The sequence below is a fragment of the Pelodiscus sinensis genome, chromosome 1, assembly GCF_049634645.1.
Source record: "Pelodiscus sinensis isolate JC-2024 chromosome 1, ASM4963464v1, whole genome shotgun sequence".
NCBI lineage: Eukaryota > Metazoa > Chordata > Testudines > Trionychidae > Pelodiscus > Pelodiscus sinensis.
In genome coordinates, this window is record NC_134711.1 from 258,159,173 (window position 1) to 258,176,864 (window position 17,692).

Sequence of the window (17,692 nt, forward strand, 5' to 3'; positions counted from 1 at the left end):
ATTTGTAGGTGACTTTAACCTGCTATTTCACCACTCTGGGATTTCACCAAGTTTTGTCCCTCCAGCACTATGATTATTAGCTTTTTTGTTCCTGACACCTGGTTTTCACTTATCTGCACCTAATTCTGCCATTTCTGTGTGTATGAAGTTGCTTGAAAATATTACCAAACTGAGTCACATTTTATACCCACTTGGCAAAGATACCCATAAAAACTCTAAGGGGGGGAGGGTGGAGAATCAGGTCCTTTGAATTTCTTGAGCCTTATTCATTCATTACACCAGGTTAAACCAGTGTACTTAGTGTAGATGTTCATATGATTGGAATGGATCCACCAAACATGCTATCATGTGGAATGTAACGTAAGCACAAAACTCTTACTACATCCAGCATGGTAATATTTTTGCCCATGCGTGTGCCTCAACACATGTTTCCATTATGGTCCAGACAATTGCTCAGGCAAGTTGGAAAACCACCTAATTTTATCTACAATTCAAAAAATTTCAGCAGAACATCTAAAATTATTGATAATTTATACTCCACTCTCTGTATAATCCTCTGACATCTTTAAAAAAAAAAAAAAAGAGTAATACCAAATGTGCCTTGAAATTATAAGTGATCATAATGATAAAGATTTAAACTATCTTTGGAATACTTATAAGTGTAATAATACTGTCTGATTTTTTTATTAAAGGCTGCCTCTTCCCAAATTAATACAATCTTCCATATCCATATTCCTGCACATAATTTTCATGCCCAAATACCTATGGGTATGTCTACACTACAAAGGTAATTCGAACTAACAGCAGTTAGTTCAAATTCACTTTAATAGCGGCTACACATGCAAACCACTAGTTCGAATTTAATTCGGAGCGCTTAATTCGAACTAGGTAAATCTCATTCTATGAGGAGTAACGCCTAGTTCGAATTAAGTAGTTCAAATTAAGGACTGTGTAGCCACTTAATTCGAACTAGTTGAAGGCTAGCCCTTCCCAGCTTGCCCTGGTGGCCTCTATGGGCCAAACCAGGGAAACTTTTCTGCCCCCTCTCCCCGCCTGGTCTAGGGCGGAGATTGTGGAGCTCATCGAGGTTTGGGGGGAGTGACCACGACCTCCACATTAGGCACAGGAATATGGCCGTCTAGGGCAGCATAGCTGCTAGCCTGGCCACCAAAGGCCACAGGCAAACCCAGGAGCAGGTTTGCATGAAAATCAAGTTGGTCCAGTGAGACCCTCGGCCCTGAGCTTAGAACATAAGAAAATAAGAATGGCCATACTGGGTCAGACCAAAGGTCCATGTAGCCCAGTAGCTTGTCTGCTGACAGTGGCCAACACCAGGAACCCCAGAGGGGATGGACCGAAGACAATGACCAAGCGATTTGTCTCATGCCATCCATGTCCAGCCTTCCACAAACAGTGGCCAGGGACACCATTGCTACCCCTGGCTAATAGCACTCCATGGACCCAACCTCTATGAATTTATTTAACTTCTCTTTAAACTCTGTTATAGTTCTAGTCTTCACAGCCTCCTGTGGCAAGGAGTTCCACAGGTTGACTATATGCTATGTGAAGAAGAACTTTCGCTTATTAGTTTTAAACCTGCTGTCCATTCATTTCATTTGGTGTCCTCTAGTCCTTCTATTATGGGAACTAATGAAGAACTTTTCTTTATTCACCCTCTCCATACCACTCATGATTTTATAGACCTCTATCATATCCCCCCTCTGTCTCTTCTTTTCGAAGCTGAAAAGTCCCAGTCTCTTTAGCCTCTCCTCATATGGGACCTGTTCCAAACCCCTCATCATTTTAGTTGTCTTTTTCTGAACCCTTTCCAAGGCCAAAATATCTTTTTGAGGTGAGGAGACCACATCTGTACACAGTACTGAAGATATGGCGAAGCATAGTTTTATACTTCTCCTCCTCCTTCCCCTGGCTTCCCCCTTCCAGCTCCCTCCTCCCAGGTTTCCCCCTCCCCTCACTCACCCTGTCTTTTCCCCTCTCCCCAGAGGTTAATCCCCCCCCACATGTGGGGGGTTAATCCCCCCCACATGTGGGGGGTTAATCCCCCCCCCTTCCTTTATTTTTTACATCAGGAAGGGGGATTGGGGAGGGGTAAGTGGAAGGAGGTGAGGGAGGAATGGGGCATGAGCCCCCGATGGGGAGGACTGGGGTGGCTCTGCAGGCTCCTCGGGGTGGAAGCTCTCCTGCAGGGCCTCCTGGATCCTGACGGCCCCGCGATTGACCCCCCCGGATGGGAGCCTGTGGCGAGAACTGATGGCCGAGTGCTGTGATGTGCTGAATGAGGGCACTCAGGGCACTGCAAGACAGGACTGCTTTGCTGCCCCTCATTGAGTTAGACGAGCAAGCGGGGAATCCTGAGAACTGTCTGTCCGGGGTGGGGGTCGGGTCCCTTTAAGCACAGCCCTCGGCTAGCCTGAGGCAGCAGCTCCACGCTCTAAGTCCTAATCTGATGCCCTGCCAGCACTGGTTCCGGCCAGCCTTAACTTCGGTTCAGGGTCCACTCAATGTGGATATGCTATTTCAAATTAGCAAAACGCTAATTCGAATTAGTTATTAGGTCTAAATGCACTAATTCAAATTAGCTTAGTTTGTATTAATTCGAATTAAGGTAGTTCTAATTAGTGCTGTAGTGTAGACATACCCCAAGGCTATGTCTACACTGGCACGATTTTCTGGAAATGCTTTTAACAGAAAAGTTTTCCGTTAAAAGCATTTGCGGAAAAGCGCATCTAGATTGGCAGGACGCTTTTCCGCAAAAGCACTTTTTGCGGAAAAGCGTCCATGTCCAATCTAGACGCACTTTTCCGCAAAAAAGCCCCAATCGCCATTTTCGCGATCGGGGCTTTTTTGTGGAAAATAAATCTCTGCTGTCTACACTGGCTTTTTTGCGCAAAAGTTTTTCAGAAAAATACTTTTGCCCGAACAGGAGCAGCATAGTATTTCCGCAAAAGCACTGACAATCTTACATGAGATCGTCAGTGCTTTTGCGGAAATTCAAGCGGCCAGTGTAGACAGCTGGCAAGTTTTTCTGCAAAAGCAAATGATTTTGCGGAAAATCTTGCTAGTCTAGACACAGCCCAAATGTTTAAGAGATACTTGAAATAAATTGGTCAAAGTATTTGTCTAAAATTAAATTAATGTTCTGTGAATCTGGTTGAGAAGTCTTATTGTAAATTTTAAAACTCAGAATCGGTTGTAAGGAAGAATGAAGGTAAACCAAGTTTTCACCAAGAAAATTATTTATTCAAAACATCTACCCCAGTGACAACTTCTGCTATTAATCAGTTGCTGCATGGCAGACTTCAACATTCAGAACTAATTAGTATCCTTTCATTGTTGTTCACTCACAAGGTATAAACTTCTTGACTTCTCTCTGCTCCCTTTTCTTTGCATTCTGTCATGCAGAGTCAAATTATGAGGTCCTTACTCAGTCCACCTGTCAGGCATACTCTCAGGGACTTCGATACTTTTTGTGACTAATACCTGATGGCCAGACTGTACCCTGAAGAACTCTCTGTGAAAGGGGATATTATGTGATTGATTTTCCATGAGTGATTCATCTATCTCCTTTCTATTAACTTCCCATCAGTGCCCCCTCTGTGCTGTGGAACCTCATTAAATGTGTAGAAAATGTTGAGGGGCTGCATTAGTTGTGGAGCTCCTGGTAACACAGTTCTATTGAAAGAAAACAAGAATATTGGTTGCACTCACCACACAAAACAAGTGCATTCCATACAAAGCTATAAATATATCTTTTCCCAGCTAAAACTGTAATACACTTTACCACAAATTCAATGTCCAACCATACATTTGCAGAGCTGATGTGTTCAAGGGAGTGTATCGTATGTTGACTCGTACTTGATCCCATATAGTAATGGAGAGAATGAAAAATCAGAAGGGATGTTGGTTCCCTAGGAAAAACCCAATGCTGCTGCAGCTAGACCCAGATTTAGCCATCTGGATCCTACAGCCGAGAAAGCAGAAAATCAGGGGAAAAAAGTTTACCGCTGCATCAGTCCCAAACTCATAATGAACACAAAACTTTGGACTTAGGTAAAGCCCAAAACACAAAAAGAAAATGCACGATGACAAAGTTAAGTAGCATTATTAAAAAAAAAACCCATCTCTCTCAAAAAGATGCGCTAGTGAATAGAAATTAACATCCAATTTTAAATGTAATCTAAAAGTCCTCTGCTGACTCATAATGCAGGGATGAGTTTTGTATTAAAATCAACTGCAAATAAATTATCACCGAAAGTTCTGCAATATCTTCATGCTATCCCTTTTCTCCCAAAGGTGTTCCCAAAGTCGACCAGATTTTTAAGGTAAACAATCCTTGTCAAAAGGCAGAACAAAGACAGTAAGGGGGAAGGATTGGCTTTATAGCTGAATCTTTAGAATCTGGAAATAATTTTGCCAAGAACTTCCTGCATGATGTAAAGCAAATCTTTTGTTTTCTCTGAGTCTCAGCTCATATATAAGTTGTAGAAGAATACTCCTTATATTTTAAGGTGGTTGAGAGCAATATTCCCTGTAAGCAGCACAGTCTTACAGGTGATTAATCAGATGGGCCCAGTCAGAGGCTCAGGGCTTCATGCAGGGAGCTGACTGACTGGGTCGGGCTGATTAATCACCTGTGAAGCTGTGCCTTTGTGCATCTTAGAGGGAACACTGGTTGTGAGGATAAGTCTATGAACACTTAGATGGTGCTATCTATAGAACCAATAATTATTAAGCTAAGAAAGTGTCCATTGAACAAAAGCATATTGGTGCACTTGACAGTAAGAATAAAAATGAAGGAGTCTTAGAATATTCAAATATAATGCACGTACCATTGGTTGTGAAGCACAAATTTACATTATTTTCAGTAGAGGGTTTTCTGTTTAAACATCAGTAGTATAATGCTTCCTTGAGTTACTGGATTCTAAGAGGAACTGGAAAATATTACTTCTCAATTTTGTTGGCTACAATCTAGCCTACTGGAGTGAACAAAAGGCATTGTGCTGTGTCAGCTGTTTGGTGGCTTATGTGAATGGAGTGATGCATTAGTTCCAGTGATCAAGGGACCACATCACAAAAATCACTGAGATTAGCATTTGTTTCTATAGTCTTAAAAGATAAATTAAGAATTAAGTGGGAAAGGGGATTATACTACTAGACACTTCAATGAATCTAAGATAATTTACAACAGCTGAGTATCTGACCATGTACCTTTATGGTAGAAAAGGTGATGGCTTCCAATAAAACAGACAACTTGGCAGTTCTTGTGCACAGTTATTGTAATTTATAAAAGCATAATAGAAATATATTTAAAGATTAAAAAAGACTAGGCATTATAGTTTTCTTTAATTTATCCTGTAAACCTGAGTTACAGTTAGCAAGTATAAAAGACGATGCCAAAAAAGAGCCAAAAAGAACATAAGAATGGCCATACTGAGTCAGACCAAAGATTTGTCTAGCCCAGTATCCTGTCTACCGACAGTGGACAGCGCTTGGTTCCCCAGAGGGAGTGGACCGAAGACAATGATCAAGCGATTTGTCTCATGCCATCCGTCTCCAGCCTCTGACAAACAGAGGCCAGGTACACCATTCCTACCCCCAGGCTAATAGCCTTTTATAGACTAACCTCCATGAATGTATCTAGCTTCTCTTTAAATGCTGTTATACTTCTAGCCTTCACAGCCTCTTCTGGCAAGGAGTTCCACAGGTTGACTATGTGCTGTGTGAAGAAGAACTTTCGTTTATTAGTTTTAAACCTGCTACCCATTAATTTCATTTGGTGTCCTCTCGTCCTTCTATTATGGGAACTAACAAAGAACTTTTCTTTATTCACCCTCTCCACACCACTCATGATTTTATATACTTCTATCATATCCCCCCTCAGTCTCCACTTTTCCAAACTGAAAAGTCCCAGTTGCTGTTGCCTCTCCTCATATGGGACCTCTTCCAAACCCCTGATAATTTTAGTTGCCCTTTTCTGAACCCTTTCCAAGGCCAACATATCTTTTTTGAGGTGGGGAGTACACAGTACTCAAGATGTGGGTGTACCATAGTTTTATACAGGGGCAGTAAGATATTCTGTATCTTATTTTCTATCTCTTTCTTAATTCCTAACATTCTATTTACCTTTTTGACCACCGTAGCACACTGTGTGGATGTTTTCAGAGAACTATCCACAATAACTCCAAGATCTCTTTCCTGATCTGTCGTAGCCAAATTAAACCCCATCTGTCGTAGCCAAATTAACTATTATATGTATAGTTGGGGTTATTTTTTCCAATGTGCATTACTTTACACTTATCCACATTAAACTTCATTTGCCATTTTGTTGCCCAATCACTCAGTTTTGAGAGATCTTTTTGGAGTTCATTAAAAAAACTTACAAACATTCAAAGCCCTTGAACCATAGTTGATGTGGGTTTTTTTTTTCCATTTGAAAGGAACAAAATTCACAAGACATTGATTCAATGGGTGAAATTGCTGATATAGTATATGTTTTTCTGAAAGTTCAGAAATATATGTGGTTTCAAGTTCATTTAATGACTTTAAAAATAGAATTAATACATTGTAGATAATTCTAGTTGAAACAAAAAGCCAATATAAATCTCACAGGATAAAAACTAATATGTCTCTTGCTGATGAAAGTTAAAATATGAGCCAAGGAGGTTTGGACATGCTGTAATCTAGAGATAGTGTTATCCAGCAGGCCATAAAAGGGAGAATTACAATAATCCATTCTTGCAGCTAATAGGATATGAAATAAACTGTACAGAAAAAATGCAAAAAAGAGAGTAAAGTATAGCAGATTCCACAAAATCTGCAATAAGATTTCCAAATCAAAGTTGTTGTTTATGTCAAAAAAAATTTTATATAATGGTTCACAAACAGTGGTATGTGCATTTCTGCCGATAAACAGAGGTCTTCCCAGGATATATCAAGTTATTGAGATATTTATTTTTGCAACAGCATACATAAAAAGCCCTAGCAAAGTCAGTATAAACTAAATTTTCTTACAGTGACTTGCTTATTTGCTCTATATATTATACCGTGCATTGTTAGTACAGATATTTATATCTGAGGCTATGTCTAGACTACGCTGAAGTTTTGAAAGAGGATATACAAAGACCTCAAGACTCACCTTTTCTTAATGTTTTATACAAAAGCACTGTTTTTATTGTTTTAAAATTGTAAAAAGTGGAAGAGAATCCACCACCTTCTGACTTGATTTCTGTTAGTATCGCAAACAAATGTATGCAAATATCAGTAAGGTGAGGACAAAGGCAGTATCTAAACTGACAGCAGGAAATTGCTAATGAGGAAAGCTTACACTTCCCCTGAGTAATAGCTGAAACTTTCTGTCCTAGGCCTCTGGTAGATTTCCGTCTTGGTCACTATCTCTGGGTACACAGGGAAGAGAAGAGAAGAGAAGAGAAGAGAAGAGAAGAGAAGAGAAGAGAAGAGAAGAGAAGAGAAGAGAAGAGAAGAGAAGAGAAGAGAAGAGAAGAGAAGAGAAGAGAAGAGAAGAAACTGCCTCTTCTCTTCTTTCCATCAAAAGCAAACAAACAAGCAAAAAACAAAAACAAAATACAAAACACTGCAAACACTGGAGACATGGAGATTTTCTTGGTTCTTCGGGTAGGAAAGAAGAGCCAGCTCCAGCTGCTTCAAATTCCAACTTGCAATCTGTGATGAGGGCCCCTTTTCTTATCATACATGGAGGAAGTTCTACCACAGGCAGTGCATGGGAAACCTGGTATTCCCTGCTTGGAATGCTCTTCCTCTCAGTTTCACTTGTAAGCAAGGTCTGAATGAGTTCTCCCCTGACAGCAAGCTGGGATGGGGAGAGAAGTCAGAAGCAAAGTGTATTTAATTGAACATACATACTCTGCCATGATATAATTCACAATTTGCGCAACTTTTTATGACTTTTCTCAGCAGTCTAGACATAGCCTTAGTCTTTCTGTCCCCTGAATAATAATTCTTCCTGCATCCCTTTATTCCATAGAAATATTGCACATGGCAATAAAAGCATCCAGAGTTCCTGCAAAAACAAAGACAGAGACAAGAAGGGATCTGAGGTGAAGAAGGAAGGTGAATTAGCTCTCTGCTTCTTTCTGAATCTCTACAAATCATATCTGCCCTCTATTAAAGCAGTCCAATAATCCTACAGAATAGTGATACTATTGCTGAGCTCATTGGAGTAAGACACCTTTCTTCCCCACAGGATTTGGTCATTTGTGAAGATTTTTATGTGTTGTGACTGAACTATGCCTGTCCCATTGGTTGGTGAAACAGGAGGAGTGGGGTTATTACTTATACTAGGTACCCCGTGACTTTGTATGCCACAGTTAAGTTCTCAATGCATATTGATACATTGAGAACTGAACCAGAGAACTCCATGACTAAAAAGCATGAACTGGAACAATTTTATATCCTTAGCCCAGGAGGGAGAGGTAACACACACTCAACCGGAGGCTATACACCAATTTTGAGGCACTTACAATTTGTACCATTTTTTAAAATAACGAATGTTTTCTTTTGGGATTGAAAGTGTATCTAGACTATCCACCACACTCTAACTGCAAACCTCTGAACACAGTTCTGGTTTCTTAAAAAAATACACATTAGCCCATATGTTAAAGCTAAGCTTTTACAGTATTAAGTTCACGTTATTGCTCTTATATTGAGAAATTGATCTTTGCATAAGCTTTGTGGTGAAACTGCTTTCTTTTCTTTTCTTTTTTTCCCCTCTTGTTTGGAGAAAATATTAACTTCAGTACTAATATAACTGCAACCTAAAATGAAGTTCTGTTGGTCAAATATCAAATAATTCTGTACAGATTGAATGTGGAACAATTGTATGGGGCAAGGGTGAGCTGAAGTGGTTTGCAAAGAAGGCAATAGGGAACTCAGTAACAAACATGGAAAGAAATTAAACATAAATGAGTATAATGGATTTCTTTTGTGTTGATTATAGTGATGGACCTATATCTTGATCTTGTACTTGAATCAAATTTCAGATTATCTTTTCGGAAGTAAACCATTAGGAATAGAATTTGCCTAAAATTGCAATTGTGGGATCTGTAAGCAAAATGCTCAGTACAGCTATAGCATACAGACTCCACAATTTGCTTCCACCCAATTGCTACTAATCAAATATTTTGACACAAGTTTTACATGCTGCCCTCATTAATTAGGCAACGTTTCCATTGAATCCAATAGTCCTGCATATAATGTCACAATGTTTAGTTAGCTATAGTTTTCAGTAAATCTTATCACATTATTTTGAATAACAATTACACACTTTCACAGGACACAAATTGCACAATTTCCTTTGTCAGATTACCATACTAATAAAACTGGTAATAATTCATTTGTGCCTAATCAAGAGAACAACATGAAGTTACCTTGCAGTTCTAATTGTGTATCATAGCAAAGCATATAGTTGATGTACTATGTTAAAATTGTAGCCTTGAATGAAAGCTGTGATATTCTTTTTGCTAAAGCTTGAGGCTATCATTACACAACTGTGATTTTTACAAGCGCTGCATTTGGAAAGAATTGAGAGAGAACATAAAATATAAATTGAAGCTATTTTAAAACTTTAGAAAACATCATTGAATTTCTTTAGAGGGGAGTTATCAGATAATTTCTACAATTTTACAGAACTTTCTCAAAGTATGTTGGGACACACTTTGATATAAAGATTGCTTTGCTTTTTTTTTTAAATGCAATGCTTGTGTTAAAATATCTTATCAGTAACAAATGGTTGGAAGCAGTGGAAAATTACCAAATTGATGTCTTTATAGAAATAGAGGTGTTTGAGAAATGAAGCATGAGTAATTGCACTGTAGAACTGCTTACTATAGTTGGTGAATGATTGGAATATCGGATCTGATATTTCATATTCCCTTTTGTCCTGATCCTGAATAAGGAGTCAGAATTTTGCAAAAAAACTGAAAGTGTGTTTTAAAAATGATTGGCTTTTGTTGTTATTTTTCTTGTTGAATGGTTTGATTTCATTGAAGCTATATTCTGGAATGCTGATCTTTCGGAATACCATTAACTAGCTCTTTTGCTTACTAATCATACTGAATTCTTTTTTGGACCGATTTAGTGTCATTAGAGCATTGGCCTGTGTTGAAGTTGACATTCAGGTATATTGTTTGCAGGTACTTCACAAGATATTGTGCCTTAGAGAGACACAAGGATTCCCCCAGGCTCACAAGTGAACTTAGAGAATGCTGTCCAGCTATACAAAAAGAACAGGAGACACTTAATATGGATTTAATCAGGGTGCAACTCTATTGTTAGATGTCAGGGACTATCAGGCAGATTAAAATGTCATGTTCCTGCATATAATTACCTGGCAATTCCACCAGCTCTCTCTCATTTTCTATTCAGGTCCCTTAGCCAATCCATGGCTTGGATTGTCCATCTTCCCAGGGCACTTTAAGGAAAGAGGATTAGGTCCCTGCTTTAACAATCAGAAGAGTCTCACCTACATTCCATGCCATTCCCTTAACTGGCCCCTCCTTTTAAGGTGTTTTAGCATGTGTAGCCTGGGAGATAATAGAATTTTTGTGGGTAAGTCAGACTATAAGGTTCTGGGTTTCACCCTCAGTACCTCAGGTCAGATATGATTATACTTCTGGAGGTAGTTCTGGGGGTCCACAACAGCACCCACACTCACAATGAGGATTACAAGTTACAAATTACATATTACAAGTTTTATTATAACAGGTATTAAAATCACAAACAGAACAAAGCACACAGAAATGATTATACAAATTGATTGAATCAACTCTGAGAGTAACATTAATACAGATCTGGTTATGTAGATTATACCTATCTAAATATAGAGAGATAATTACCTGATATATAAAACCTATACTCACATTCCCTTCTCCCAAAGTCCGAGCTTGAGAGGACCAGCCTCCCTCCGCCTGTAGGACCTTGGCGCCAGGTTAGAATAGGAAACAGAGACTTAGAATAAGTAAAGTAAAGCAAAGAGCCACCTTCCAAGATCTTTCAAATTGAAAACAAGGGAAGACATAGAATCATAGAATACTAGAACTGGAAGGGACCTGCAGAGGTCATCAAGTCCAGGCCTCATGGCAGGACCAACCACTATCTAGATTATCACTGATAGATGTCTATCCAACCTGCTCTTAAATATCTCCAGAGATGGAGATTCCACAACCTCCCTAGGCAATCTATTCCAGTGTTTAACCACCCTGACAATTAAGAAGTTTTTCCTAATATCCAACCTAAACCTCCTTTGCTGCAATTTAAGGCCATTACTTCTTGTCCTATCATCTTCTATGCCGTTATTAAGCCACATATTTGGAAAGAATAGTTGTCAAGGAGTAAACATTTTAGCATAAATACCCTCACTAACTTCATAATTTTTATAATCACAAAAGAAACTAACCTTTTAATTAGTCAAGAGAAGTCAAGTTGGCAAATAACCACTGCAACTAAAATGGGGAAAAATCCTGGAAAGTCGTGCCACGCGCAACCCCATTTTCTGTCCAGATGGTGGGCCATTTCTCGGTACACCACCTGCCTTAGTAAAACATCCCCAAATCATCCCAGAAAGAAGCTGAATGAATGTGTTTTTAAATCTGCCTCTAATAACCATTCCCTCCTCCATAACAACACCATATTTAATTGTCTCAAACCATTTCTGCACCTTCAAGTTTTCCTTAATCTCTCCAGTTATTCATATGTAATTGTATGGCCTGTCTATGCCCCTGCTGTTGCTGCCATAAGCCAGTTACCCAATAAGCCTGCAGGCAAAGTTCAGGTACCGCATTATAGACTACAGATTTCATAGCATAATTGTCTTAGCTTCTGAAAGTTCTTCCAAGCCATCCCAATAGCTCCTGAAGCATATCCTGAAGGATATGTACCCATCTAATTTCACAGTTAGATCAATGTGGTGGACAGGTCCTCTGTTTTCTCTTTCATTGGGATAAAAGAGAATGTTTAGCCATAACCTGAAAATGTGTCCAGCAGGAGAACACATTAATCCAAACCTGCTAATATTCTACTTGACATAGTCCAGCTGCCACATCACCTCCCAGTGCAACATTGTATTCTATTTTTCAAAAGCTTTACAGAATACTGCACAGCCCATGGGTCTTTTCAAAATAAAATTGTCCTTCAAAAGGACAATTTTTATTTGCCCATTTTAGTTACAGTGGTTATTTGGGGACCTGGGTGGACTAATAATAGAGTAGGCTTCTTGTGAGCCTACACAATGATGGTGCATGTTATCAACTGCCAAAAGATCAAATCCCAACAGATGCACTGTCAGCAGTCAAAAAATAGACTTGATGCCACAGTTAGTCATTAATGCTCTTGTGGCACAAAACCGAGCCACACAAATTACAGTAATTAGACCAGCCGTGGCCAACCCGCGGCTCGTGAGCCGCATGCGGCTCTTGCCCCCAAAAGTGCAGCTCACAAAGCTGCTCCTGTACCTCCACAAACCTCCATCCCCGCCTCCCCGCTGGCTCCCCCCAGTCCCCAAACTTCCCTGTGCTTACCGGGTCAGACCTGCAGGGTTTTAAAAATGGGAACCAAGATGCAGGCTGTCTTAAAGGGGCAGCCTCCTTTTAAAAAAATATTTTTTTCTGCTTGACAATTCCGGTGCGGGTCTTCGCATTTTTTTTGGGGTGCTGTTTTGGCTCTCTTAGTTAAATGTGTTGGCGACCCCTGAATTAGACAATGGAGGAATAAGAACATAAGAACATAAGTACGGTCATACTGGATTCGAACAAAAGTCCATCTAGCCAAGTATCCTGTCTGCCAACAGTGGCCAATACCAAATGCCCCAGATGGAGGGATCGCAACATGTAATCCCCATATGATCCTCCCCTATCACCCACTTCCAGAGAAACAGAGGCTAGGGGTACCATTCCTACTCATCTTGGCTAATAGCCATTGATGGACCTAACTCCATGAATCTATCTAGCTCTTTTTTGAACCCTGTTGAAGTTCTAGCCTTCACTGCATCCTCTGGCAAGGAGTTCCATAGGTTAACTGGGCACAAACCATAATAATGCACCGACCACAGCACTGGTCATATGAAAGAAAATGAATGAATCAATATTCCCCTGGAATTTTCTTGGAGAACAAACCGTGGGTGGAGGGTAGAAGGAATCATAAATTATACATAGGTAACAGAATAAGTGGCCCAGCTATCCTACCTTCATTTAATTCCTTTGTAACAATATAGTCAAGCTCAACTACTGATTTAATTTTTTTCATATCAAATGAATTCTACTCCCCAGAATGCCACCACAGGCTCCTATAACTTGCCACCTATGCCTCCTGGCACAGGTTAAGCAAAGGACAACTTAAGACTGCTGATCATGCAAATATAAACTCATGTTACTGTTATTTCATCTTTCCTTTGTCTGTCCCTTCCTCCATTGTATCTTGTCATGAATTAAATTGTGATGTCTCTGCAATGGGACTTATATTTATTACTGTTTATATAATAACCTGTACAATGGAGCTCTGAACAATCCCCCTGTATACTACTGTAATCTAAAATAAAAGTAATAATAAACTTCACCTGAAGTTCTCTCCACCCCCGCCATCACTTATGTATGTTTAGTTGTGAGTTTCCACTGCTTCTAGCATTAATGTTAGTATTTTTGCTGGTGAAAGGAGAGGATCCAAATGAATAGATTCTGAAAAATTAAGAAACTTGAAGAGGCCCTATTTTGCCCTCCCCATATGGAGAATACCCTATTTTTTGCTGATCAGCACTCCCTACCCTAAAAAGTAAATGAATCATAACTTTTATCTTTAACAAAGCCTAAATACCAAACCAACATATTAGTAATTCAAAGTACTTTCAGAGTGTCTGCCTCTCTCTGTATTCCAGTATTCCATCATCCTTGCGGATTTGGAACCTCTGTGGGTTACAGAGTTGTGTAGCAGCATGATTTCATTGATATAGTAGGTCCTATCCTCCCTGGAACAGCTACACAAAGATTCCTTATAAATAAACAGTACATCATGAAGAATACATTTTCAACTCAGTCACAACTGTGGAGGCAAATCCATATTAATTCATTGTCTGTATGAGCTATTTTTTATTTTCCTTCATCAGGCTTCCTCACTTGAGTTCTTCTAGCTATATTCTCCATCATGTGCCACCTTCTAAACATGGGGTAACATCCTTGGTTTGTTAAAATCAATGGCAAAATTCCCATTGACTTCAAGTGGTGCAGGTATCATAATTTTACTGAGCCTTTTTTGTGCTTAGAAATATGCATATGTAATATTGTTTTTATACCTCTTGATAATCATGAGAAGAGTCGTCATACTCTTATTGAGTTGATTAATCTTAAAAGGGGAGGCTATGTTTTACTCTGAACAGCAGTACATAAAAACTTAGATCCTTTGCTGACCCATGTACCAACTGAATTATTGATGTTCTGTTGTGTTTTCAATAGCACTTTCTGTAGCATAATAAACTTCAGTGTAGGCCAATAGTGATGCCCTTAAAACACCAAGCACTGGAGAAACAAGAAATGATAAGCAATGAAAGCCAAAACAGAATTATAAATAGAAAGGCAGGTTCAAAGGTTTTCATCACTAAATTGTGGGTTAAAAATGAGTTGAATGCTTTTTCCCATCCCAAGTATAAAGTAATCCTGACATAAAACGCTACTAGCAAAGTTTGTGCTAGATGAAATTATAAGCATGCTACATAATTATAGTTTGCAAGAAACTCCACATGATTACAATCTGTGGCTGTTAGAAGAGCCAAATCAGTTTGTCACATTTTTTGAAAAATCTTTGCTGCATGAAAATTGACTTTCTTTGACCTCTCAGAAGGCAAGGTGATTATAGATGCTAAAACATGAATAATGGAAGAAATGTTGTACTAAGAAAAAATCTCTTAAATACAATAATTTATTATTAATCACCCAATTCTTAGAACTGCAATACTATTAACAAATGTCAAAAATTCATATAGCAAAAGTACTCAATTTACTTAATGAATGATTTTGAAAAAGATAGTATACATTTTCCCCTTGTATTACAATTATAATTGGTTTAATTAAATATAGCACTTCATTAGTATTGAGGACAGACTTGTGCAAGACTATCAGCCTGTCTAGGAGCCATTCATCACTAATACCTGGTCAACACTGCAAATTTAGGTCAATGGAAACTGCCTTAAGCTGAACTAATAATTATATTTCTATACTTTTGATAACCTAAGTCAACAGAATAATACTGTATTCTGTACTCCACCTCTGCTGATATCGGATAGGGTCACCTTGGGGAAACTGGGAGAGTTCTCATTAGAAGTGAATGCACTGCAAGTCTTAGAACATATGATCCACCCTCCACTCCCCTTGCTACTATGTTGAATTTTGGATCCCTCAACCATACCTTACCAAACATGCTGTTGCTTTGGTTAACATGGATCTCTTATGAATAACATTAAGAAATTAGTGGAGAGGACTTCCATTGTCTCCCCTCCATACACATACACATATGCCTTGGAAAAAGGGGTCTTAATGCTGTTCCTTATTATCAAGCAATATCCATGTTGCTAAGGGGAGAGGACATTGTTTAAATATCCAACTGTTGCCATATCTGTAGCACAAAGCCTGTTGCCCATGCCTCCAGGCTATAATCACCATGGCTGAAACAACACACCACTTCACTAATAGATAGGGAGTCTAGGGCTTTTTAAACAGTAATCTTGCACCAGAAACAACATTATGCATTGACAATGGATGCATTGTTCTTAACATGCCTTACAGCAGATACCTTGTCCTTCAGGGCAGCCTCCACACTGGGAAAGAAGCTTTTGAAGATTAAAAAAAGAGTGGGATGACATGTTCAGCAAGATAATGAATGCCTGCGGGTCAGCTGAGACAGAGTCCAGAGCTTGGAGGATTTCACTCACTGAGAAATTGGACACATCATAGGAGGAGGGGAATGCCACTCAAGATGAAATGCTGCAAGACTCCCTCAGTAGTTCCTCCATAACTGCCTGCAAGTATCGCCAGTCTATGCTCTGGAAATACTGCAGGGTAATGCAGAAGGAGTTTGTAATGATCTCAAAGAGTTACCAGTTAGAATCATAGAACCATAGAATCATAGAGCTAGAAGAGACCTCAGGAGGTCATCAAGTCCAGCCCCCTGCCCAAGGCAGGACCAATCCCAACTAAATCAAACCAGCTAGGGCTTTGTCAAACCGAGACTTAAAAATCTCTAGGGATAGAGATTCCACTACCACCCTAGGTAACCCATTCCAGTACTTCACCACTCTCCTAGGCCGTGTCCAGACTCAGGGGTTCTTTCGAAAAAAGTATTTCGAAAGAACGCGGCTTGAGTCTGGACGCAGGGGAAGTTCTTTCGAAAAAAGACTACTTTTTTCGAAAGAAGCAGCCTTTTTTCAAAAGAACTTCCCCTGCATCCAGACTCAAGCCACGTTCTTTCGAAATTATTTCGAAAGAACGCGGCTTTTCTTTCGATGGCGGTAAACCTCAATTTATGAGGAAGAACGCCTTCTTTCGAAAGTTCCTCTTTCGAAAGAAGGCGTTCTTCAATGTAAAGAGGCCGTCTTCGAAAGAGAGCATCCAGACTCGCTGGGTGCTCTTTTTCGAAAAAGCGGATTTCTCTTTCAAAAGATCCGCCTGCAGTCTAGACGCGATCTTTCGAAAGAGGCTCTTTCGAAAGATGCTTTCGAAGAGCCTCTTTCGAAAGAAGCCTGCAGTCTAGACATAGCCCTAGTGAAACAGTTTTTCCTAATTTCCAACCTAGACCTCCCCTTCTGTAACTTGAGACCATTGCTCCTTGTTCTGCCATCTGTCACTACTGTGAAGAGCCTTTCTCCATCCTCTTTGGAACCTCCCTTCAGGAAGTTGAAGGCTGCCATCAAATCCCCCTTCACTCTTCTCCTCTGCAGACTAAACAAACCCAGATCCCTCAGTCTCTCCTCAGAGGTCATGTGCTCCAGCTGCCTAATCATTTGGGTTGCCCTCCGCTAGACCCTTTCCAATGCATTCACATTCTTTATGTAGTGGGGGGCCCAGACCTGGACACAATACTCCAGATGTGGCCTCACCATAGCCGAATAGATCTGCTGGCAATGCTCCTCCTAATACAATCAAATATGCCATTAGCCTTCTTGGCTACAATGGCACGCTGTTGACTCATATCCAGCTTCTCATCCACTGTAATTCCCAGGTCCTGTACTGCAGAACTACTACTTAGCCAGTCAGTCCCCAGCCTGTAACAATGCTTGGGATTCATCCATCCCAAGTGCAGGACTCTACACTTGTTCTTGTTGAAACTCATCAGATTTCTTTTGGCCCAATCCTCTAATCCGTCTAGGTCACTCTGGACCCTATCCCTGCCCTCCAGTGTATCTGTCTCTCCCCTTAGCTTAGTGTCATCTTCAAACTTGCTGAGGGTCATTAATAAAGATGTTGAGCAAAACCAGTCCTAGAACCGGTCCTTAGGGCACTCTGCTAGAAACTGACTGCCCTCCTAACATCAAGCCGTTGATCACTACCCATTTGGCCTGACAGTCTAGCCAGCTTTCTATCCATCTTACAGTCCAGTTCTCCAAACCAGACTCCCTTAACTTGCTGGCAAGAATATTGTGGGAGACAGTATCAAAAGC